The following is a 22,398-nucleotide window of genomic DNA, read 5'->3' on the forward strand; positions in this document are numbered from 1 at the left end:
CCCGAGAGGGAGAGCCGGCCAGTCTCCCAGGACCCCCGCGCCGCCGCGGGGACCGAGTCAGGTCGGAGCGAGAAAGCCAGCCTGGAGTTGAGTTGAGGAGCACTGGGCAGTGCTGGGGCGGGGCGAGGGAGGCCCCCTGGGAACACCCGCTGTGTTGGCCCCCTCCACCGCTGCCCTGCCCTCCCCTGCCCTCCCCTGCCCCTGGGCTGAAGGGTGGAAGCCGGCGCAGGCTCTTGAGGCGTTCCGGGGCAGCCTCCGCCGTCTACGGCCATACCACCCTGAACGCGCCCGATCTCGTCTGATCTCGGAAGCTAAGCAGGGTCGGGCCTGGTTAGTACTTGGATGGGAGACCGCCTGGGAATACCGGGTGCTGTAGGCTTTTGCGCCCCCTTCCCACACGCACTTTTCTTGCGTGGCCCGGAAACAGTGTCCGTGACCGCCTCAGGCCGTGACCCCCGGGCCCGCGGGGGTAGGGCGCAGGGGCAGCCCTGGGCTCCTGGTGTCCCTTCAGGCCTGCAGCTGGCCTCCCGCCTCCCGCCTCCCGCCTCGCCTCCGGCGCCCAGCGCCCAGCGCCTGCAGTGAGGCACACTGGCCTGGCTCTCTCCAGGGACGCTAGGACACTCCAGGCGACCCGGCGGAGCAGAGCCTGGTCCAGGCCTCGACCAGTCCTGTGCACCCTGACCGACCCCCACCCCCCCCCACCACTCACACTCCCGGATGGGGGGTGGGGAGGCGCACACCTGCTTTTCCCCAGAACACAGGGCCCACCCGCAGGGGCCGCTCCCCACCCGTTCTTGCCACACCAGCAGAGCGTGGCCACCCAGGTCCTGGGAGTGAGAGAGTCCATCCAGCGTCTCTCCCTAGGTCCGTCCCTTGGCAACTCTGCCTCCCTTCCCAACGCCTTCCTCCTGAGGGTCCCAGCCCTGAGTCTGTCTCTTCACCCATCTCTCTCTCTTTCTCTCTCTCTCTCTCTATCTCTGTCTCTCTCTCTCTCTCTCTCTCTCTCTCACACACACACACACACACACACTCTGGAAGCAGATGTCTTTCTGTCTATCTCTCTGCTCATCCATCTCTCCTTCACCTTTGTGACTCTACTGGCCTGTGAGGAGGCCTCCTGTCTCCATCTCCCACTCAGTGTGTCTCTTTCCTTGGCCCTTCTGTCTGTCACCCTGTCTCTCTCGCTCTCTCTCTCTCTCTCTCTTTCTCTCTCTCTCACAAACACACACACACAGACACACACTCACTCCTCTCTTCCCCCCTCCCACCCCAGCCACCTCACTCTGGGCTGCAAGTCACCCAGTCCATACAGCCTCGAGACTGGGCGGTCACAGGTTCTCTCATCTCCCATCTAACTTCCCGTGGATGTAAGAGTGGATTCCCACATCCCCCTTGAAGTGAGTGCACGTCTTCAGGGTGTGTGCAGGGCAGAGGCTGAGAGAAGGCCCAGGAGGCCACAGGGTCTTAGGAGGCTGCGCTGGGAGCCAAGCAAGAGAGCAGATGTCAAAGGAGGGCAGGTGCTCCGAGAAGAGGAGGAAGCAGCCTTCGGAGCAGGCAAGTGGTTCGGGGCCAGGAGGTTGCCGGGGAGGACCACGTGCCGAGGGGAGCTGAAGGCCAAGGCCGGGCGGTGGGGACAGGGAGGCAGAGGCCCCTTTGTTCGCGGCGAACCCTCCACCTGGAGACGCCTGGCCGCGAGGCAGGGCCTGAAGGCCCGGTGGGCGCGCGACCCCCCGCAACCGCTGCTCCCCCCCGCCCCCCGCAAGGCTTGCGGGTGAGGGGGCTTCCGGTCTGGTGAGGCCGTCGACTGGGCTCTGACGGGGTTTGACTCGGAACGCTACTTTCACAGGCGGTCCTTTCCGGGAGCACAGCCCATGGACAAATGGACGGAGGGGTCTCTGCCCTTCCTCAGGGCGGTGCTGTACAGGTCCTGGTCCTTGAGGTGTACAAACAAGGCGCAGAGCCCTCCGACCTTGGCACTCAGTCCGAAGGGAGTCACTCGGGGGTGGGGTAGAGTGTGGTGGGGTGGGGGTGAGGTAGGGTAGGGTGGGGGTGGCGGTGGGGGTGCGGGGCGGCCAAGCGCTGCTGTGCAGAGTGGACAAAGCAGAGTGGATGGGGAACTCAGGGCGAGGCCCGCGCCCCAGCGGCGCACTTCTGAGCCTGGCCCTGTGACTGACTGACTGACTGACTGACTGACTGACTGACTGGGAAGCAGCGGGCCACAGCCGGCTCGCCACCCGCTGCCCGGTTGTCTGTGGGTCCCTGCCTGTGTTCCTCCTCGGGCCCTCCCTGAGGGTGGCTCCCCGCACAGGTGTTGTGTGTGGCCGGCCGCTCGCCATTGCCCAGTCCCACTGCATTTCCAGCTGGGGCGCTGGGCCTCTGTCAGGGTCTCTGGGGTGTCCGGTGGGGGGCGCGGGGGGCCGGGGTGTCTGCTCCCGTCTTCGCCCCTGGCTCTCTGGGCGCCCGGCTCGGCTCTGCTCGGCTAGGCTAGGCTAGGGTAGCGCGGGCGGCGGCAGCTGGGGATTCTCTGGGGATTCTCGGCCAGGCGAAGGGCTGGGTGGGGTGGCGGTGCGGGTGCCGGGTGCCCGGGGGTCGGGGGTCTTGGGGCTCGGCGAGGAGGGGCAGAGGCCAGGCCAGGCCGGGACGGGGCTCCCGGTAGGTGGAGCCAGGTGCCCAGGGGCAGAGGTGGAGGCGGGACTCAGCCCCTGTCAGCCCCGCCTAGCCCACTCCACCCCGACCCGATCCGGCCCGGCCGAGGACCCGAGAGGGAGAGCCGGCCAGTCTCCCAGGACCCCCGCGCCGCCGCGGGGACCGAGTCAGGTCGGAGCGAGAAAGCCAGCCTGGAGTTGAGTTGAGGAGCGCTGGGCAGTGCTGGGGCGGGGCGAGGGAGGCCCCCTGGGAACACCCGCTGTGTTGGCCCCCTCCACCGCTGCCCTGCCCTCCCCTGCCCTCCCCTGCCCCTGGGCTGAAGGGTGGAAGCCGGCGCAGGCTCTTGAGGCGTTCCGGGGCAGCCTCCGCCGTCTACGGCCATACCACCCTGAACGCGCCCGATCTCGTCTGATCTCGGAAGCTAAGCAGGGTCGGGCCTGGTTAGTACTTGGATGGGAGACCGCCTGGGAATACCGGGTGCTGTAGGCTTTTGCGCCCCCTTCCCACACGCACTTTTCTTGCGTGGCCCGGAAACAGTGTCCATGACCGCCTCAGGCCGTGACCCCCGGGCCCGCGGGGGTAGGGCGCAGGGGCAGCCCTGGGCTCCCGGTGTCCCTTCAGGCCTGCGGCTGGCCTCCCGCCTCCCGCCTCCCGCCTCGCCTCCGGCGCCCAGCGCCCAGGGCCTGCAGTGAGCCACACTGGCCTGGCTCTCTCCAGGGACGCTAGGACACTCCAGGCGACCCGGCGGAGCCGAGCCTGGTCCAGGCCTCGACCAGTCCTGTGCACCCTGACCGACCCCCACCCCCCCCCACCACTCACACTCCCGGATGGGGGGTGGGGAGGCGCACACCTGCTTTTCCCCAGAACACAGGGCCCACCCGCAGGGGCCGCTCCCCACCCGTTCTTGCCACACCAGCAGAGCGTGGCCACCCAGGTCCTGGGAGTGAGAGAGTCTATCCAGCGTCTCTCCCTAGGTCCGTCCCTTGGCAACTCTGCCTCCCTTCCCAACGCCTTCCTCCTGAGGGTCCCAGCCCTGAGTCTGTCTCTTCACCCATCTCTCTCTCTTTCTCTCTCTCTCTCTCTATCTCTGTCTCTCTCTCTCTCTCTCTCTCTCTCTCTCTCTCTCACACACACACACACACACACACACACTCTGGAAGCAGATGTCTTTCTGTCTATCTCTCTGCTCATCCATCTCTCCTTCACCTTTGTGACTCTACTGGCCTGTGAGGAGGCCTCCTGTCTCCATCTCCCACTCAGTGTGTCTCTTTCCTTGGCCCTTCTGTCTGTCACCCTGTCTCTCTCGCTCTCTCTCTCTCTCACAAACACACACACACAGACACACACTCACTCCTCTCTTCCCCCCTCCCACCCCAGCCACCTCACTCTGGGCTGCAAGTCACCCAGTCCATGGCAGCCTCGAGACTGGGCGGTCACAGGTTCTCTCATCTCCCATCTAACTTCCCGTGGATGTAAGAGTGGATTCCCACATCCCCCTTGAAGTGCGTGCACGTCTTCAGGGTGTGTGCAGGGCAGAGGCTGAGAGAAGGCCCAGGAGGCCACAGGGTCTTAGGAGGCTGCGCTGGGAGCCAAGCAAGAGAGCAGATGTCAAAGGAGGGCAGGTGCTCCGAGAAGAGGAGGAAGCAGCCTTCGGAGCAGGCAAGTGGTTCGGGGCCAGGAGGTTGCCAGGGAGGACCACGTGCCGAGGGGAGCTGAAGGCCAAGGCCGGGCGGTGGGGACAGGGAGGCAGAGGCCCCTTTGTTCGCGGCGAACCCTCCACCTGGAGACGCCTGGCCGCGAGGCAGGGCCTGAAGGCCCGGTGGGCGCGCGACCCCCCGCAACCGCTGCTCCCCCCCGCCCCCCGCAAGGCTTGCGGGTGAGGGGGCTTCCGGTCTGGTGAGGCCGTCGACTGGGCTCTGACGGGGTTTGACTCGGAACGCTACTTTCACAGGCGGTCCTTTCCGGGAGCACAGCCCATGGACAAATGGACGGAGGGGTCTGTGCCCTTCCTCAGGGCGGTGCTGTACAGGTCCTGGTCCTTGAGGTGTACAAACAAGGCGCAGAGCCCTCCGACCTTGGCACTCAGTCCGAAGGGAGTCACTCGGGGGTGGGGTAGAGTGTGGTGGGGTGGGGGTGAGGTAGGGTAGGGTGGGGGTGGCGGTGGGGGTGCGGGGCGGCCAAGCGCTGCTGTGCAGAGTGGACAAAGCAGAGTGGATGGGGAACTCAGGGCGAGGCCCGCGCCCAGCGGCGCACTTCTGAGCCTGGCCCTGTGACTGACTGACTGACTGACTGACTGACTGACTGACTGGGAAGCAGCGGGCCACAGCCGGCTCGCCACCCGCTGCCCGGTTGTCTGTGGGTCCCTGCCTGTGTTCCTCCTCGGGCCCTCCCTGAGGGTGGCTCCCCGCACAGGTGTTGTGTGTGGCCGGCCGCTCGCCATTGCCCAGTCCCACTGCATTTCCAGCTGGGGCGCTGGGCCTCTGTCAGGGTCTCTGGGGTGTCCGGTGGGGGGCGCGGGGGGCCGGGGTGTCTGCTCCCGTCTTCGCCCCTGGCTCTCTGGGCGCCCGGCTCGGCTCTGCTCGGCTAGGCTAGGCTAGGTAGCGCGGGCGGCGGCAGCTGGGGATTCTCTGGGGATTCTCGGCCAGGCGAAGGGCTGGGTGGGGGTGGCGGTGCGGGTGCCGGGTGCCCGGGGGTCGGGGGTCTTGGGGCTCGGCGAGGAGGGGCAGAGGCCAGGCCAGGCCGGGACGGGGCTCCCGGTAGGTGGAGCCAGGTGCCCAGGGGCAGAGGTGGAGGCGGGACTCAGCCCCTGTCAGCCCCGCCTAGCCCACTCCACCCCGACCCGATCCGGCCCGGCCGAGGACCCGAGAGGGAGAGCCGGCCAGTCTCCCAGGACCCCCGCGCCGCCGCATGGACCGAGTCAGGTCGGAGCGAGAAAGCCAGCCTGGAGTTGAGTTGAGGAGCGCTGGGCAGTGCTGGGGCGGGGCGAGGGAGGCCCCCTGGGAACACCCGCTGTGTTGGCCCCCTCCACCGCTGCCCTGCCCTCCCCTGACCTCCCCTGCCCCTGGGCTGAAGGGTGGAAGCCGGCGCAGGCTCTTGAGGCGTTCCGGGGCAGCCTCCGCCGTCTACGGCCATACCACCCTGAACGCGCCCGATCTCGTCTGATCTCGGAAGCTAAGCAGGGTCGGGCCTGGTTAGTACTTGGATGGGAGACCGCCTGGGAATACCGGGTGCTGTAGGCTTTTGCGCCCCCTTCCCACACGCACTTTTCTTGCGTGGCCCGGAAACAGTGTCCGTGACCGCCTCAGGCCGTGACCCCCGGGCCCGCGGGGGTAGGGCGCAGGGGCAGCCCTGGGCTCCCGGTGTCCCTTCAGGCCTGCGGCTGGCCTCCCGCCTCCCGCCTCCCGCCTCGCCTCCGGCGCCCAGCGCCCCAGCGCCTGCAGTGAGCCACACTGGCCTGGCTCTCTCCAGGGACGCTAGGACACTCCAGGCGACCCGGCGGAGCCGAGCCTGGTCCAGGCCTCGACCAGTCCTGTGCACCCTGACCGACCCCCACCCCCCCCCCACCACTCACACTCCCGGATGGGGGGTGGGGAGGCGCACACCTGCTTTTCCCCAGAACACAGGGCCCACCCGCAGGGGCCGCTCCCCACCCGTTCTTGCCACACCAGCAGAGCGTGGCCACCCAGGTCCTGGGAGTGAGAGAGTCCATCCAGCGTCTCTCCCTAGGTCCGTCCCTGGCAACTCTGCCTCCCTTCCCAACGCCTTCCTCCTGAGGGTCCCAGCCCTGAGTCTGTCTCTTCACCCATCTCTCTCTCTTTCTCTCTCTCTCTCTCTATCTCTGTCTCTCTCTCTCTCTCTCTCTCTCTCTCACACACACACACACACACACACTCTGGAAGCAGATGTCTTTCTGTCTATCTCTCTGCTCATCCATCTCTCCTTCACCTTTGTGACTCTACTGGCCTGTGAGGAGGCCTCCTGTCTCCATCTCCCACTCAGTGTGTCTCTTTCCTTGGCCCTTCTGTCTGTCCACCCTGTCTCTCTCGCTCTCTCTCTCTCTCTCTCTCTCTCTCTCACACACACACACACACACACACACACTCTGGAAGCAGATGTCTTTCTGTCTATCTCTCTGCTCATCCATCTCTCCTTCACCTTTGAGACTCTACTGGCCTGTGAGGAGGCCTCCTGTCTCCATCTCCCACTCAGTGTGTCTCTTTCCTTGGCCCTTCTGTCTGTCACCCTGTCTCTCTCGCTCTCTCTCTCTCTCTCTCTCTCTCTCTCACAAACACACACACACAGACACACACTCACTCCTCTCTTCCCCCCTCCCACCCCAGCCACCTCACTCTGGGCTGCAAGTCACCCAGTCCATGGCAGCCTCGAGACTGGGCGGTCACAGGTTCTCTCATCTCCCATCTAACTTCCCGTGGATGTAAGAGTGGATTCCCACATCCCCCTTGAAGTGAGTGCACGTCTTCAGGGTGTGTGCAGGGCAGAGGCTGAGAGAAGGCCCAGGAGGCCACAGGGTCTTAGGAGGCTGCGCTGGGAGCCAAGCAAGAGAGCAGATGTCAAAGGAGGGCAGGTGCTCCGAGAAGAGGAGGAAGCAGCCTTCGGAGCAGGCAAGTGGTTCGGGGCCAGGAGGTTGCCGGGGAGGACCACGTGCCGAGGGGAGCTGAAGGCCAAGGCCGGGCGGTGGGGACAGGGAGGCAGAGGCCCCTTTGTTCGCGGCGAACCCTCCACCTGGAGACGCCTGGCCGCGAGGCAGGGCCTGAAGGCCCGGTGGGCGCGCGACCCCCCGCAACCGCTGCTCCCCCCGGCCCCCCGCAAGGCTTGCGGGTGAGGGGGATTCCGGTCTGGTGAGGCCGTCGACTGGGCTCTGACGGGGTTTGACTCGGAACGCTACTTTCACAGGCGGTCCTTTCCGGGAGCACAGCCCATGGACAAATGGACGGAGGGGTCTCTGCCCTTCCTCAGGGCGGTGCTGTACAGGTCCTGGTCCTTGAGGTGTACAAACAAGGCGCAGAGCCCTCCGACCTTGGCACTCAGTCCGAAGGGAGTCACTCGGGGGTGGGGTAGAGTGTGGTGGGGTGGGGGTGAGGTAGGGTAGGGTGGGGGTGGCGGTGGGGGTGCGGGGCGGCCAAGCGCTGCTGTGCAGAGTGGACAAAGCAGAGTGGATGGGGAACTCAGGGCGAGGCCCGCGCCCCAGCGGCGCACTTCTGAGCCTGGCCCTGTGACTGACTGACTGACTGACTGACTGACTGACTGGGAACCAGCGGGCCACAGCCGGCTCGCCACCCGCTGCCCGGTTGTCTGTGGGTCCCTGCGTGTGTTCCTCCTCGGGCCCTCCCTGAGGGTGGCTCCCCGCACAGGTGTTGTGTGTGGCCGGCCGCTCGCCATTGCCCAGTCCCACTGCATTTCCAGCTGGGGCGCTGGGCCTCTGTCAGGGTCTCTGGGGTGTCCGGTGGGGGGCGCGGGGGGCCGGGGTGTCTGCTCCCGTCTTCGCCCCTGGCTCTCTGGGCGCCCGGCTCGGCTCTGCTCGGCTAGGCTAGGCTAGGGTAGCGCGGGCGGCGGCAGCTGGGGATTCTCTGGGGATTCTCGGCCAGGCGAAGGGCTGGGTGGGGTGGCGGTGCGGTTGCCGGGTGCCCGGGGGTCGGGGGTCTTGGGGCTCGGCGAGGAGGGGCAGAGGCCAGGCCAGGCCGGGGCGGGGCTCCCGGTAGGTGGAGCCAGGTGCCCAGGGGCAGAGGTGGAGGCGGGACTCAGCCCCTGTCAGCCCCGCCTAGCCCACTCCACCCCGACCCGATCCGGCCCGGCCGAGGACCCGAGAGGGAGAGCCGGCCAGTCTCCCAGGACCCCCGCGCCGCCGCATGGACCGAGTCAGGTCGGAGCGAGAAAGCCAGCCTGGAGTTGAGTTGAGGAGCGCTGGGCAGTGCTGGGGCGGGGCGAGGGAGGCCCCCTGGGAACACCCGCTGTGTTGGCCCCCTCCACCGCTGCCCTGCCCTCCCCTGCCCTCCCCTGCCCCTGGGCTGAAGGGTGGAAGCCGGCGCAGGCTCTTGAGGCGTTCCGGGGCAGCCTCCGCCGTCTACGGCCATACCACCCTGAACGCGCCCGATCTCGTCTGATCTCGGAAGCTAAGCAGGGTCGGGCCTGGTTAGTACTTGGATGGGAGACCGCCTGGGAATACCGGGTGCTGTAGGCTTTTGCGCCCCCTTCCCACACGCACTTTTCTTGCGTGGCCCGGAAACAGTGTCCGTGACCGCCTCAGGCCGTGACCCCCGGGCCCGCGGGGGTAGGGCGCAGGGGCAGCCCTGGGCTCCCGGTGTCCCTTCAGGCCTGCGGCTGGCCTCCGGCCTCCCGCCTCCCGCCTCGCCTCCGGCGCCCAGCGCCCAGCGCCTGCAGTGAGCCACACTGGCCTGGCTCTCTCCAGGGACGCTAGGACACTCCAGGCGACCCGGCGGAGCCGAGCCTGGTCCAGGCCTCGACCAGTCCTGTGCACCCTGACCGACCCCCACCCCCCCCCACCACTCACACTCCCGGATGGGGGGTGGGGAGGCGCACACCTGCTTTTCCCCAGAACACAGGGCCCACCCGCAGGGGCCGCTCCCCACCCGTTCTTGCCACACCAGCAGAGCGTGGCCACCCAGGTCCTGGGAGTGAGAGAGTCCATCCAGCGTCTCTCCCTAGGTCCGTCCCTTGGCAACTCTGCCTCCCTTCCCAACGCCTTCCTCCTGAGGGTCCCAGCCCTGAGTCTGTCTCTTCACCCATCTCTCTCTCTTTCTCTCTCTCTCTCTCTATCTCTGTCTCTCTCTCTCTCTCTCTCTCTCTCTCTCTCACACACACACACACACACACACACACACTCTGGAAGCAGATGTCTTTCTGTCTATCTCTCTGCTCATCCATCTCTCCTTCACCTTTGTGACTCTACTGGCCTGTGAGGAGGCCTCCTGTCTCCATCTCCCACTCAGTGTGTCTCTTTCCTTGGCCCTTCTGTCTGTCACCCTGTCTCTCTCGCTCTCTCTCTCTCTCACAAACACACACACACAGACACACACTCACTCCTCTCTTCCCCCCTCCCACCCCAGCCACCTCACTCTGGGCTGCAAGTCACCCAGTCCATGGCAGCCTCGAGACTGGGCGGTCACAGGTTCTCTCATCTCCCATCTAACTTCCCGTGGATGTAAGAGTGGATTCCCACATCCCCCTTGAAGTGCGTGCACGTCTTCAGGGTGTGTGCAGGGCAGAGGCTGAGAGAAGGCCCAGGAGGCCACAGGGTCTTAGGAGGCTGCGCTGGGAGCCAAGCAAGAGAGCAGATGTCAAAGGAGGGCAGGTGCTCCGAGAAGAGGAGGAAGCAGCCTTCGGAGCAGGCAAGTGGTTCGGGGCCAGGAGGTTGCCGGGGAGGACCACGTGCCGAGGGGAGCTGAAGGCCAAGGCCGGGCGGTGGGGACAGGGAGGCAGAGGCCCCTTTGTTCGCGGCGAACCCTCCACCTGGAGACGCCTGGCCGCGAGGCAGGGCCTGAAGGCCCGGTGGGCGCGCGACCCCCCGCAACCGCTGCTCCCCCCGCCCCCCGCAAGGCTTGCGGGTGAGGGGGCTTCCGGTCTGGTGAGGCCGTCGACTGGGCTCTGACGGGGTTTGACTCGGAACGCTACTTTCACAGGCGGTCCTTTCCGGGAGCACAGCCCATGGACAAATGGACGGAGGGGTCTGTGCCCTTCCTCAGGGCGGTGCTGTACAGGTCCTGGTCCTTGAGGTGTACAAACAAGGCGCAGAGCCCTCCGACCTTGGCACTCAGTCCGAAGGGAGTCACTCGGGGGTGGGGTAGAGTGTGGTGGGGTGGGGGTGAGGTAGGGTAGGGTGGGGGTGGCGGTGGGGGTGCGGGGCGGCCAAGCGCTGCTGTGCAGAGTGGACAAAGCAGAGTGGATGGGGAACTCAGGGCGAGGCCCGCGCCCCAGCGGCGCACTTCTGAGCCTGGCCCTGTGACTGACTGACTGACTGACTGACTGACTGACTGACTGGGAAGCAGCGGGCCACAGCCGGCTCGCCACCCGCTGCCCGGTTGTCTGTGGGTCCCTGCCTGTGTTCCTCCTCGGGCCCTCCCTGAGGGTGGCTCCCCGCACAGGTGTTGTGTGTGGCCGGCCGCTCGCCATTGCCCAGTCCCACTGCATTTCCAGCTGGGGCGCTGGGCCTCTGTCAGGGTCTCTGGGGTGTCCGGTGGGGGGCGCGGGGGGCCGGGGTGTCTGCTCCCGTCTTCGCCCCTGGCTCTCTGGGCGCCCGGCTCGGCTCTGCTCGGCTAGGCTAGGCTAGGGTAGCGCGGGCGGCGGCAGCTGGGGATTCTCTGGGGATTCTCGGCCAGGCGAAGGGCTGGGTGGGGTGGCGGTGCGGGTGCCGGGTGCCCGGGGGTCGGGGGTCTTGGGGCTCGGCGAGGAGGGGCAGAGGCCAGGCCAGGCCGGGACGGGGCTCCCGGTAGGTGGAGCCAGGTGCCCAGGGGCAGAGGTGGAGGCGGGACTCAGCCCCTGTCAGCCCCGCCTAGCCCACTCCACCCCGACCCGATCCGGCCCGGCCGAGGACCCGAGAGGGAGAGCCGGCCAGTCTCCCAGGACCCCCGCGCCGCCGCGGGGACCGAGTCAGGTCGGAGCGAGAAAGCCAGCCTGGAGTTGAGTTGAGGAGCGCTGGGCAGTGCTGGGGCGGGGCGAGGGAGGCCCCCTGGGAACACCCGCTGTGTTGGCCCCCTCCACCGCTGCCCTGCCCTCCCCTGCCCTCCCCTGCCCCTGGGCTGAAGGGTGGAAGCCGGCGCAGGCTCTTGAGGCGTTCCGGGGCAGCCTCCGCCGTCTACGGCCATACCACCCTGAACGCGCCCGATCTCGTCTGATCTCGGAAGCTAAGCAGGGTCGGGCCTGGTTAGTACTTGGATGGGAGACCGCCTGGGGAATACCGGGTGCTGTAGGCTTTTGCGCCCCCCTTCCCACACGCACTTTTCTTGCGTGGCCCGGAAACAGTGTCCGTGACCGCCTCAGGCCGTGACCCCCGGGCCCGCGGGGGTAGGGCGCAGGGGCAGCCCTGGGCTCCCGGTGTCCCTTCAGGCCTGCGGCTGGCCTCCCGCCTCCCGCCTCCCGCCTCGCCTCCGGCGCCCAGCGCCCAGCGCCTGCAGTGAGCCACACTGGCCTGGCTCTCTCCAGGGACGCTAGGACACTCCAGGCGACCCGGCGGAGCCGAGCCTGGTCCAGGCCTCGACCAGTCCTGTGCACCCTGACCGACCCCCACCCCCCCCCACCACTCACACTCCCGGATGGGGGGTGGGGAGGCGCACACCTGCTTTTCCCCAGAACACAGGGCCCACCCGCAGGGGCCGCTCCCCACCCGTTCTTGCCACACCAGCAGAGCGTGGCCACCCAGGTCCTGGGAGTGAGAGAGTCTATCCAGCGTCTCTCCCTAGGTCCGTTCCCTTGGCAACTCTGCCTCCCTTCCCAACGCCTTCCTCCTGAGGGTCCCAGCCCTGAGTCTGTCTCTTCACCCATCTCTCTCTCTTTCTCTCTCTCTCTCTCTATCTCTGTCTCTCTCTCTCTCTCTCTCTCTCTCTCTCTCTCTCTCACACACACACACACACACACACACACTCTGGAAGCAGATGTCTTTCTGTCTATCTCTCTGCTCATCCATCTCTCCTTCACCTTTGTGACTCTACTGGCCTGTGAGGAGGCCTCCTGTCTCCATCTCCCACTCAGTGTGTCTCTTTCCTTGGCCCTTCTGTCTGTCACCCTGTCTCTCTCGCTCTCTCTCTCTCTCACAAACACACACACACAGACACACACTCACTCCTCTCTTCCCCCTCCCACCCCAGCCACCTCACTCTGGGCTGCAAGTCACCCAGTCCATGGCAGCCTCGAGACTGGGCGGTCACAGGTTCTCTCATCTCCCATCTAACTTCCCGTGGATGTAAGAGTGGATTCCCACATCCCCCTTGAAGTGCGTGCACGTCTTCAGGGTGTGTGCAGGGCAGAGGCTGAGAGAAGGCCCAGGAGGCCACAGGGTCTTAGGAGGCTGCGCTGGGAGCCAAGCAAGAGAGCAGATGTCAAAGGAGGGCAGGTGCTCCGAGAAGAGGAGGAAGCAGCCTTCGGAGCAGGCAAGTGGTTCGGGGGCCAGGAGGTTGCCAGGGAGGACCACGTGCCGAGGGGAGCTGAAGGCCAAGGCCGGGCGGTGGGGACAGGGAGGCAGAGGCCCCCTTTGTTCGCGGCGAACCCTCCACCTGGAGACGCCTGGCCGCGAGGCAGGGCCTGAAGGCCCGGTGGGCGCGCGACCCCCGCAACCGCTGCTCCCCCCCGCCCCCCGCAAGGCTTGCGGGTGAGGGGGCTTCCGGTCTGGTGAGGCCGTCGACTGGGCTCTGACGGGGTTTGACTCGGAACGCTACTTTCACAGGCGGTCCTTTCCGGGAGCACAGCCCATGGACAAATGGACGGAGGGGTCTGTGCCCTTCCTCAGGGCGGTGCTGTACAGGTCCTGGTCCTTGAGGTGTACAAACAAGGCGCAGAGCCCTCCGACCTTGGCACTCAGTCCGAAGGGAGTCACTCGGGGTGGGGTAGAGTGTGGTGGGGTGGGGGTGAGGTAGGGTAGGGTGGGGGTGGCGGTGGGGGTGCGGGGCGGCCAAGCGCTGCTGTGCAGAGTGGACAAAGCAGAGTGGATGGGGAACTCAGGGCGAGGCCCGCGCCCCAGCGGCGCACTTCTGAGCCTGGCCCTGTGACTGACTGACTGACTGACTGACTGACTGACTGACTGGGAAGCAGCGGGCCACAGCCGGCTCGCCACCCGCTGCCCGGTTGTCTGTGGGTCCCTGCCTGTGTTCCTCCTCGGGCCCTCCCCTGAGGGTGGCTCCCCGCACAGGTGTTGTGTGTGGCCGGCCGCTCGCCATTGCCCAGTCCCCACTGCATTTCCAGCTGGGGCGCTGGGCCTCTGTCAGGGTCTCTGGGTGTCCGGTGGGGGGCGCGGGGGGCCGGGGTGTCTGCTCCCGTCTTCGCCCCTGGCTCTCTGGGCGCCCGGCTCGGCTCTGCTCGGCTAGGCTAGGCTAGGGTAGCGCGGGCGGCGGCAGCTGGGGATTCTCTGGGGATTCTCGGCCAGGCGAAGGGCTGGGTGGGGTGGCGGTGCGGGTGCCGGGTGCCCGGGGTCGGGGGTCTTGGGGCTCGGCGAGGAGGGGCAGAGGCCAGGCCAGGCCGGGACGGGGCTCCCGGTAGGTGAGCCAGGTGCCCAGGGGCAGAGGTGGAGGCGGGACTCAGCCCCTGTCAGCCCCGCCTAGCCCACTCCACCCCGACCCGATCCGGCCCAGCCGAGGACCCGAGAGGGAGAGCCGGCCAGTCTCCCAGGACCCCCGCGCCGCCGCGGGGACCGAGTCAGGTCGGAGCGAGAAAGCCAGCCTGGAGTTGAGTTGAGGAGCGCTGGGCAGTGCTGGGGCGGGGCGAGGGAGGCCCCCTGGGAACACCCGCTGTGTTGGCCCCTCCACCGCTGCCCTGCCCTCCCCTGCCCTCCCCTGCCCCTGGGCTGAAGGGTGGAAGCCGGCGCAGGCTCTTGAGGCGTTCCGGGGCAGCCTCCGCCGTCTACGGCCATACCACCCTGAAACGCGCCCGATCTCGTCTGATCTCGGAAGCTAAGCAGGGTCGGGCCTGGTTAGTACTTGGATGGGAGACCGCCTGGGAATACCGGGTGCTGTAGGCTTTTGCGCCCCCTTCCCACACGCACTTTTCTTGCGTGGCCCGAAACAGTGTCCGTGACCGCCTCAGGCCGTGACCCCCGGGCCCGCGGGGGTAGGGCGCAGGGGCAGCCCTGGGCTCCCGGTGTCCCTTCAGGCCTGCGGCTGGCCTCCCGCCTCCCGCCTCCCGCCTCGCCTCCGGCGCCCAGCGCCCAGCGCCTGCAGTGAGCCACACTGGCCTGGCTCTCTCCAGGGACGCTAGGACACTCCAGGCGACCCGGCGGAGCCGAGCCTGGTCCAGGCCTCGACCAGTCCTGTGCACCCTGACCGACCCCCACCCCCCCCACCACTCACACTCCCGGATGGGGGGTGGGGAGGCGCACACCTGCTTTTCCCCAGAACACAGGGCCCACCCGCAGGGGCCGCTCCCCACCCGTTCTTGCCACACCAGCAGAGCGTGGCCACCCAGGTCCTGGGAGTGAGAGAGTCTATCCAGCGTCTCTCCCTAGGTCCGTCCCTTGGCAACTCTGCCTCCCTTCCCAACGCCTTCCTCCTGAGGGTCCCAGCCCTGAGTCTGTCTCTTCACCCATCTCTCTCTCTTTCTCTCTCTCTCTCTCTATCTCTGTCTCTCTCTCTCTCTCTCTCTCTCTCTCTCTCTCTCTCACACACACACACACACACACACACACTCTGGAAGCAGATGTCTTTCTGTCTATCTCTCTGCTCATCCATCTCTCCTTCACCTTTGTGACTCTACTGGCCTGTGAGGAGGCCTCCTGTCTCCATCTCCCACTCAGTGTGTCTCTTTCCTTGGCCCTTCTGTCTGTCACCCTGTCTCTCTCGCTCTCTCTCTCTCTCTCTCTCTCTCTCTCTCACAAACACACACACACAGACACACACTCACTCCTCTCTTCCCCCCTCCCACCCCAGCCACCTCACTCTGGGCTGCAAGTCACCCAGTCCAGGGCAGCCTCGAGACTGGGCGGTCACAGGTTCTCTCATCTCCCATCTAACTTCCCGTGGATGTAAGAGTGGATTCCCACATCCCCCTTGAAGTGAGTGCATGTCTTCAGGGTGTGTGCAGGGCGAGGCTGAGAGAAGGCCCAGGAGGCCACAGGGTCTTAGGAGGCTGCGCTGGGAGCCAAGCAAGAGAGCAGATGTCAAAGGAGGGCAGGTGCTCCGAGAAGAGGAGGAAGCAGCCTTCGGAGCAGGCAAGTGGTTCGGGGCCAGGAGGTTGCCGGGGAGGACCACGTGCCGAGGGGAGCTGAAGGCCAAGGCCGGGCGGTGGGGACAGGGAGGCAGAGGCCCCTTTGTTCGCGGCGAACCCTCCACCTGGAGACGCCTGGCCGCGAGGCAGGGCCTGAAGGCCCGGTGGGCGCGCGACCCCCCCGCAACCGCTGCTCCCCCCCGCCCCCCGCAAGGCTTGCGGGTGAGGGGGCTTCCGGTCTGGTGAGGCCGTCGACTGGGCTCTGACGGGGTTTGACTCGGAACGCTACTTTCACAGGCGGTCCTTTCCGGGAGCACAGCCCATGGACAAATGGACGGAGGGGTCTGTGCCCTTCCTCAGGGCGGTGCTGTACAGGTCCTGGTCCTTGAGGTGTACAAACAAGGCGCAGAGCCCTCCGACCTTGGCACTCAGTCCGAAGGGAGTCACTCGGGGGTGGGGTAGAGTGTGGTGGGGTGGGGGTGAGGTAGGGTAGGGTGGGGGTGGCGGTGGGGGTGCGGGGCGGCCAAGCGCTGCTGTGCAGAGTGGACAAAGCAGAGTGGATGGGGAACTCAGGGCGAGGCCCGCGCCCCAGCGGCGCACTTCTGAGCCTGGCCCTGTGACTGACTGACTGACTGACTGACTGACTGACTGACTGGGAACCAGCGGGCCACAGCCGGCTCGCCACCCGCTGCCCGGTTGTCTGTGGGTCCCTGCGTGTGTTCCTCCTCGGGCCCTCCCTGAGGGTGGCTCCCCGCACAGGTGTTGTGTGTGGCCGGCCACTCGCCATTGCCCAGTCCCACTGCATTTCCAGCTGGGGCGCTGGGCCTCTGTCAGGGTCTCTGGGGTGTCCGGTGGGGGGCGCGGGGGGCCGGGGTGTCTGCTCCCGTCTTCGCCCCTGGCTCTCTGGGCGCCCGGCTCGGCTCTGCTCGGCTAGGCTAGGCTAGGGTAGCGCGGGCGGCGGCAGCTGGGGATTCTCTGGGGATTCTCGGCCAGGCGAAGGGCTGGGTGGGGTGGCGGTGCGGTTGCCGGGTGCCCGGGGGTCGGGGGTCTTGGGGCTCGGCGAGGAGGGGCAGAGGCCAGGCCAGGCCGGGGCGGGGCTCCCGGTAGGTGGAGCCAGGTGCCCAGGGGCAGAGGTGGAGGCGGGACTCAGCCCCTGTCAGCCCCGCCTAGCCCACTCCACCCCGACCCGATCCGGCCCGGCCGAGGACCCGAGAGGGAGAGCCGGCCAGTCTCCCAGGACCCCCGCGCCGCCGCATGGACCGAGTCAGGTCGGAGCGAGAAAGCCAGCCTGGAGTTGAGTTGAGGAGCGCTGGGCAGTGCTGGGGCGGGGCGAGGGAGGCCCCCTGGGAACACCCGCTGTGTTGGCCCCCTCCACCGCTGCCCTGCCCTCCCCTGCCCTCCCCTGCCCCTGGGCTGAAGGGTGGAAGCCGGCGCAGGCTCTTGAGGCGTTCCGGGGCAGCCTCCGCCGTCTACGGCCATACCACCCTGAACGCGCCCGATCTCGTCTGATCTCGGAAGCTAAGCAGGGTCGGGCCTGGTTAGTACTTGGATGGGAGACCGCCTGGGAATACCGGGTGCTGTAGGCTTTTGCGCCCCCTTCCCACACGCACTTTTCTTGCGTGGCCCGGAAACAGTGTCCGTGACCGCCTCAGGCCGTGACCCCCGGGCCCGCGGGGGTAGGGCGCAGGGGCAGCCCTGGGCTCCCGGTGTCCCTTCAGGCCTGCGGCTGGCCTCCCGACTCCCGCCTCCCGCCTCGCCTCCGGCGCCCAGCGCCCAGCGCCTGCAGTGAGCCACACTGGCCTGGCTCTCTCCAGGGACGCTAGGACACTCCAGGCGACCCGGCGGAGCCGAGCCTGGTCCAGGCCTCGACCAGTCCTGTGCACCCTGACCGACCCCCACCCCCCCCCACCACTCACACTCCCGGATGGGGGGTGGGGAGGCGCACACCTGCTTTTCCCCAGAACACAGGGCCCACCCGCAGGGGCCGCTCCCCACCCGTTCTTGCCACACCAGCAGAGCGTGGCCACCCAGGTCCTGGGAGTGAGAGAGTCCATCCAGCGTCTCTCCCTAGGTCCGTCCCTTGGCAACTCTGCCTCCCTTCCCAACGCCTTCCTCCTGAGGGTCCCAGCCCTGAGTCTGTCTCTTCACCCACTCTCTCTCTTTCTCTCTCTCTCTCTCTATCTCTGTCTCTCTCTCTCTCTCTCTCTCTCACACACACACACACACACACACACACTCTGGAAGCAGATGTCTTTCTGTCTATCTCTCTGCTCATCCATCTCTCCTTCACCTTTGTGACTCTACTGGCCTGTGAGGAGGCCTCCTGTCTCCATCTCCCACTCAGTGTGTCTCTTTCCTTGGCCCTTCTGTCTGTCACCCTGTCTCTCTCGCTCTCTCTCTCTCTCTCTCTCTCTCTCTCACACACACACACACACACACACACACTCTGGAAGCAGATGTCTTTCTGTCTATCTCTCTGCTCATCCATCTCTCCTTCACCTTTGAGACTCTACTGGCCTGTGAGGAGGCCTCCTGTCTCCATCTCCCACTCAGTGTGTCTCTTTCCTTGGCCCTTCTGTCTGTCACCCTGTCTCTCTCGCTCTCTCTCTCTCTCTCTCTCTCTCTCACAAACACACACACAGACACACACTCACTCCTCTCTTCCCCCCCTCCCACCCCAGCCACCTCACTCTGGGCTGCAAGTCACCCAGTCCATGGCAGCCTCGAGACTGGGCGGTCACAGGTTCTCTCATCTCCCATCTAACTTCCCGTGGATGTAAGAGTGGATTCCCACATCCCCCTTGAAGTGAGTGCACGTCTTCAGGGTGTGTGCAGGGCAGAGGCTGAGAGAAGGCCCAGGAGGCCACAGGGTCTTAGGAGGCTGCGCTGGGAGCCAAGCAAGAGAGCAGATGTCAAAGGAGGGCAGGTGCTCCGAGAAGAGGAGGAAGCAGCCTTCGGAGCAGGCAAGTGGTTCGGGGCCAGGAGGTTGCCGGGGAGGACCACGTGCCGAGGGGAGCTGAAGGCCAAGGCCGGGCGGTGGGGACAGGGAGGCAGAGGCCCCTTTGTTCGCGGCGAACCCTCCACCTGGAGACGCCTGGCCGCGAGGCAGGGCCTGAAGGCCCGGTGGGCGCGCGACCCCCCGCAACCGCTGCTCCCCCCGGCCCCCCCGCAAGGCTTGCGGGTGAGGGGGATTCCGGTCTGGTGAGGCCGTCGACTGGGCTCTGACGGGGTTTGACTCGGAACGCTACTTTCACAGGCGGTCCTTTCCGGGAGCACAGCCCATGGACAAATGGACGGAGGGGTCTCTGCCCTTCCTCAGGGCGGTGCTGTACAGGTCCTGGTCCTTGAGGTGTACAAACAAGGCGCAGAGCCCTCCGACCTTGGCACTCAGTCCGAAGGGAGTCACTCGGGGGTGGGGTAGAGTGTGGTGGGGTGGGGGTGAGGTAGGGTAGGGTGGGGGTGGCGGTGGGGGTGCGGGGCGGCCAAGCGCTGCTGTGCAGAGTGGACAAAGCAGAGTGGATGGGGAACTCAGGGCGAGGCCCGCGCCCCAGCGGCGCACTTCTGAGCCTGGCCCTGTGACTGACTGACTGACTGACTGACTGACTGGGAACCAGCGGGCCACAGCCGGCTCGCCACCCGCTGCCCGGTTGTCTGTGGGTCCCTGCGTGTGTTCCTCCTCGGGCCCTCCCTGAGGGTGGCTCCCCGCACAGGTGTTGTGTGTGGCCGGCCACTCGCCATTGCCCAGTCCCACTGCATTTCCAGCTGGGGCGCTGGGCCTCTGTCAGGGTCTCTGGGGTGTCCGGTGGGGGCGCGGGGGGCCGGGGTGTCTGCTCCCGTCTTCGCCCCTGGCTCTCTGGGCGCCCGGCTCGGCTCTGCTCGGCTAGGCTAGGCTAGGGTAGCGCGGGCGGCGGCAGCTGGGGATTCTCTGGGGATTCTCGGCCAGGCGAAGGGCTGGGTGGGGTGGCGGTGCGGTTGCCGGGTGCCCGGGGGTCGGGGGTCTTGGGGCTCGGCGAGGAGGGGCAGAGGCCAGGCCAGGCCGGGGCGGGGCTCCCGGTAGGTGGAGCCAGGTGCCCAGGGGCAGAGGTGGAGGCGGGACTCAGCCCCTGTCAGCCCCGCCTAGCCCACTCCACCCCGACCCGATCCGGCCCGGCCGAGGACCCGAGAGGGAGAGCCGGCCAGTCTCCCAGGACCCCCGCGCCGCCGCATGGACCGAGTCAGGTCGGAGCGAGAAAGCCAGCCTGGAGTTGAGTTGAGGAGCGCTGGGCAGTGCTGGGGCGGGGCGAGGGAGGCCCCCTGGGAACACCCGCTGTGTTGGCCCCCTCCACCGCTGCCCTGCCCTCCCCTGCCCTCCCCTGCCCCTGGGCTGAAGGGTGGAAGCCGGCGCAGGCTCTTGAGGCGTTCCGGGGCAGCCTCCGCCGTCTACGGCCATACCACCCTGAACGCGCCCGATCTCGTCTGATCTCGGAAGCTAAGCAGGGTCGGGCCTGGTTAGTACTTGGATGGGAGACCGCCTGGGAATACCGGGTGCTGTAGGCTTTTTGCGCCCCCTTCCCCACACGCACTTTTCTTGCGTGGCCCGGAAACAGTGTCCGTGACCGCCTCAGGCCGTGACCCCCGGGCCCGCGGGGGTAGGGCGCAGGGGCAGCCCTGGGCTCCCGGTGTCCCTTCAGGCCTGCGGCTGGCCTCCGGCCTCCCGCCTCCCGCCTCGCCTCCGGCGCCCAGCGCCCAGCGCCTGCAGTGAGCCACACTGGCCTGGCTCTCTCCAGGGACGCTAGGACACTCCAGGCGACCCGGCGGAGCCGAGCCTGGTCCAGGCCTCGACCAGTCCTGTGCACCCTGACCGACCCCCACCCCCCCCCACCACTCACACTCCCGGATGGGGGGTGGGGAGGCGCACACCTGCTTTTCCCCAGAACACAGGGCCCACCCGCAGGGGCCGCTCCCCACCCGTTCTTGCCACACCAGCAGAGCGTGGCCACCCAGGTCCTGGGAGTGAGAGAGTCCATCCAGCGTCTCTCCCTAGGTCCGTCCCTTGGCAACTCTGCCTCCCTTCCCAACGCCTTCCTCCTGAGGGTCCCAGCCCTGAGTCTGTCTCTTCACCCATCTCTCTCTCTTTCTCTCTCTCTCTCTCTATCTCTGTCTCTCTCTCTCTCTCTCTCTCTCTCTCTCTCACACACACACACACACACACACACACACTCTGGAAGCAGATGTCTTTCTGTCTATCTCTCTGCTCATCCATCTCTCCTTCACCTTTGTGACTCTACTGGCCTGTGAGGAGGCCTCCTGTCTCCATCTCCCACTCAGTGTGTCTCTTTCCTTGGCCCTTCTGTCTGTCACCCTGTCTCTCTCGCTCTCTCTCTCTCTCTCTCTCTCTCTCTCACAAACACACACACACAGACACACACTCACTCCTCTCTTCCCCCCTCCCACCCCAGCCACCTCACTCTGGGCTGCAAGTCACCCAGTCCATGGCAGCCTCGAGACTGGGCGGTCACAGGTTCTCTCATCTCCCATCTAACTTCCCGTGGATGTAAGAGTGGATTCCCACATCCCCCTTGAAGTGAGTGCACGTCTTCAGGGTGTGTGCAGGGCAGAGGCTGAGAGAAGGCCCAGGAGGCCACAGGGTCTTAGGAGGCTGCGCTGGGAGCCAAGCAAGAGAGCAGATGTCAAAGGAGGGCAGGTGCTCCGAGAAGAGGAGGAAGCAGCCTTCGGAGCAGGCAAGTGGTTCGGGGCCAGGAGGTTGCCGGGGAGGACCACGTGCCGAGGGGAGCTGAAGGCCAAGGCCGGGCGGTGGGGACAGGGAGGCAGAGGCCCCTTTGTTCGCGGCGAACCCTCCACCTGGAGACGCCTGGCCGCGAGGCAGGGCCTGAAGGCCCGGTGGGCGCGCGACCCCCCCGCAACCGCTGCTCCCCCCCGCCCCCCGCAAGGCTTGCGGGTGAGGGGGCTTCCGGTCTGGTGAGGCCGTCGACTGGGCTCTGACGGGGTTTGACTCGGAACGCTACTTTCACAGGCGGTCCTTTCCGGGAGCACAGCCCATGGACAAATGGACGGAGGGGTCTGTGCCCTTCCTCAGGGCGGTGCTGTACAGGTCCTGGTCCTTGAGGTGTACAAACAAGGCGCAGAGCCCTCCGACCTTGGCACTCAGTCCGAAGGGAGTCACTCGGGGGTGGGGTAGAGTGTGGTGGGGTGGGGGTGAGGTAGGGTAGGGTGGGGGTGGCGGTGGGGGTGCGGGGCGGCCAAGCGCTGCTGTGCAGAGTGGACAAAGCAGAGTGGATGGGGAACTCAGGGCGAGGCCCGCGCCCCAGCGGCGCACTTCTGAGCCTGGCCCTGTGACTGACTGACTGACTGACTGACTGACTGACTGACTGGGAACCAGCGGGCCACAGCCGGCTCGCCACCCGCTGCCCGGTTGTCTGTGGGTCCCTGCGTGTGTTCCTCCTCGGGCCCTCCCTGAGGGTGGCTCCCCGCACAGGTGTTGTGTGTGGCCGGCCACTCGCCATTGCCCAGTCCCACTGCATTTCCAGCTGGGGCGCTGGGCCTCTGTCAGGGTCTCTGGGGTGTCCGGTGGGGGGCGCGGGGGGCCGGGGTGTCTGCTCCCGTCTTCGCCCCTGGCTCTCTGGGCGCCCGGCTCGGCTCTGCTCGGCTAGGCTAGGCTAGGGTAGCGCGGGCGGCGGCAGCTGGGGATTCTCTGGGGATTCTCGGCCAGGCGAAGGGCTGGGTGGGGTGGCGGTGCGGTTGCCGGGTGCCCGGGGGTCGGGGGTCTTGGGGCTCGGCGAGGAGGGGCAGAGGCCAGGCCAGGCCGGGGCGGGGCTCCCGGTAGGTGGAGCCAGGTGCCCAGGGGCAGAGGTGGAGGCGGGACTCAGCCCC

At 66.9% G+C, this 22,398-nt stretch overlaps 8 non-coding genes across 8 annotated transcripts; all 8 read left to right on the plus strand.

Moving 5' to 3' along the window:
* Positions 1–260: 260 nt before the first annotated feature.
* LOC143640464 (5S ribosomal RNA) lies at positions 261–379 on the plus strand. Its single transcript, XR_013154934.1, has one exon. It is a non-coding gene; the product is annotated as a 5S ribosomal RNA (ribosomal RNA).
* A 2,637-nt stretch (positions 380–3,016) lies between these two features.
* Positions 3,017–3,135, plus strand: LOC143640475 (5S ribosomal RNA). Its single transcript, XR_013154945.1, has one exon. It is a non-coding gene; the product is annotated as a 5S ribosomal RNA (ribosomal RNA).
* A 2,631-nt stretch (positions 3,136–5,766) lies between these two features.
* LOC143640480 (5S ribosomal RNA) lies at positions 5,767–5,885 on the plus strand. The gene has a single exon (XR_013154950.1). It is a non-coding gene; the product is annotated as a 5S ribosomal RNA (ribosomal RNA).
* Positions 5,886–8,726: 2,841 nt separating this feature from the next.
* LOC143640481 (5S ribosomal RNA) lies at positions 8,727–8,845 on the plus strand. Its single transcript, XR_013154951.1, has one exon. It is a non-coding gene; the product is annotated as a 5S ribosomal RNA (ribosomal RNA).
* A 2,629-nt stretch (positions 8,846–11,474) lies between these two features.
* LOC143640477 (5S ribosomal RNA) lies at positions 11,475–11,594 on the plus strand. The gene has a single exon (XR_013154947.1). It is a non-coding gene; the product is annotated as a 5S ribosomal RNA (ribosomal RNA).
* A 2,633-nt stretch (positions 11,595–14,227) lies between these two features.
* On the plus strand, positions 14,228–14,347 carry LOC143640476 (5S ribosomal RNA). The gene has a single exon (XR_013154946.1). It is a non-coding gene; the product is annotated as a 5S ribosomal RNA (ribosomal RNA).
* Positions 14,348–16,995: 2,648 nt separating this feature from the next.
* On the plus strand, positions 16,996–17,114 carry LOC143640482 (5S ribosomal RNA). The gene has a single exon (XR_013154952.1). It is a non-coding gene; the product is annotated as a 5S ribosomal RNA (ribosomal RNA).
* A 2,831-nt stretch (positions 17,115–19,945) lies between these two features.
* Positions 19,946–20,064, plus strand: LOC143640465 (5S ribosomal RNA). The gene has a single exon (XR_013154935.1). It is a non-coding gene; the product is annotated as a 5S ribosomal RNA (ribosomal RNA).
* Positions 20,065–22,398: the final 2,334 nt, after the last annotated feature.

The sequence above is a fragment of the Callospermophilus lateralis genome, unplaced genomic scaffold, assembly GCF_048772815.1.
Source record: "Callospermophilus lateralis isolate mCalLat2 unplaced genomic scaffold, mCalLat2.hap1 Scaffold_3076, whole genome shotgun sequence".
Classification (NCBI taxonomy): Eukaryota; Metazoa; Chordata; class Mammalia; order Rodentia; family Sciuridae; genus Callospermophilus; species Callospermophilus lateralis.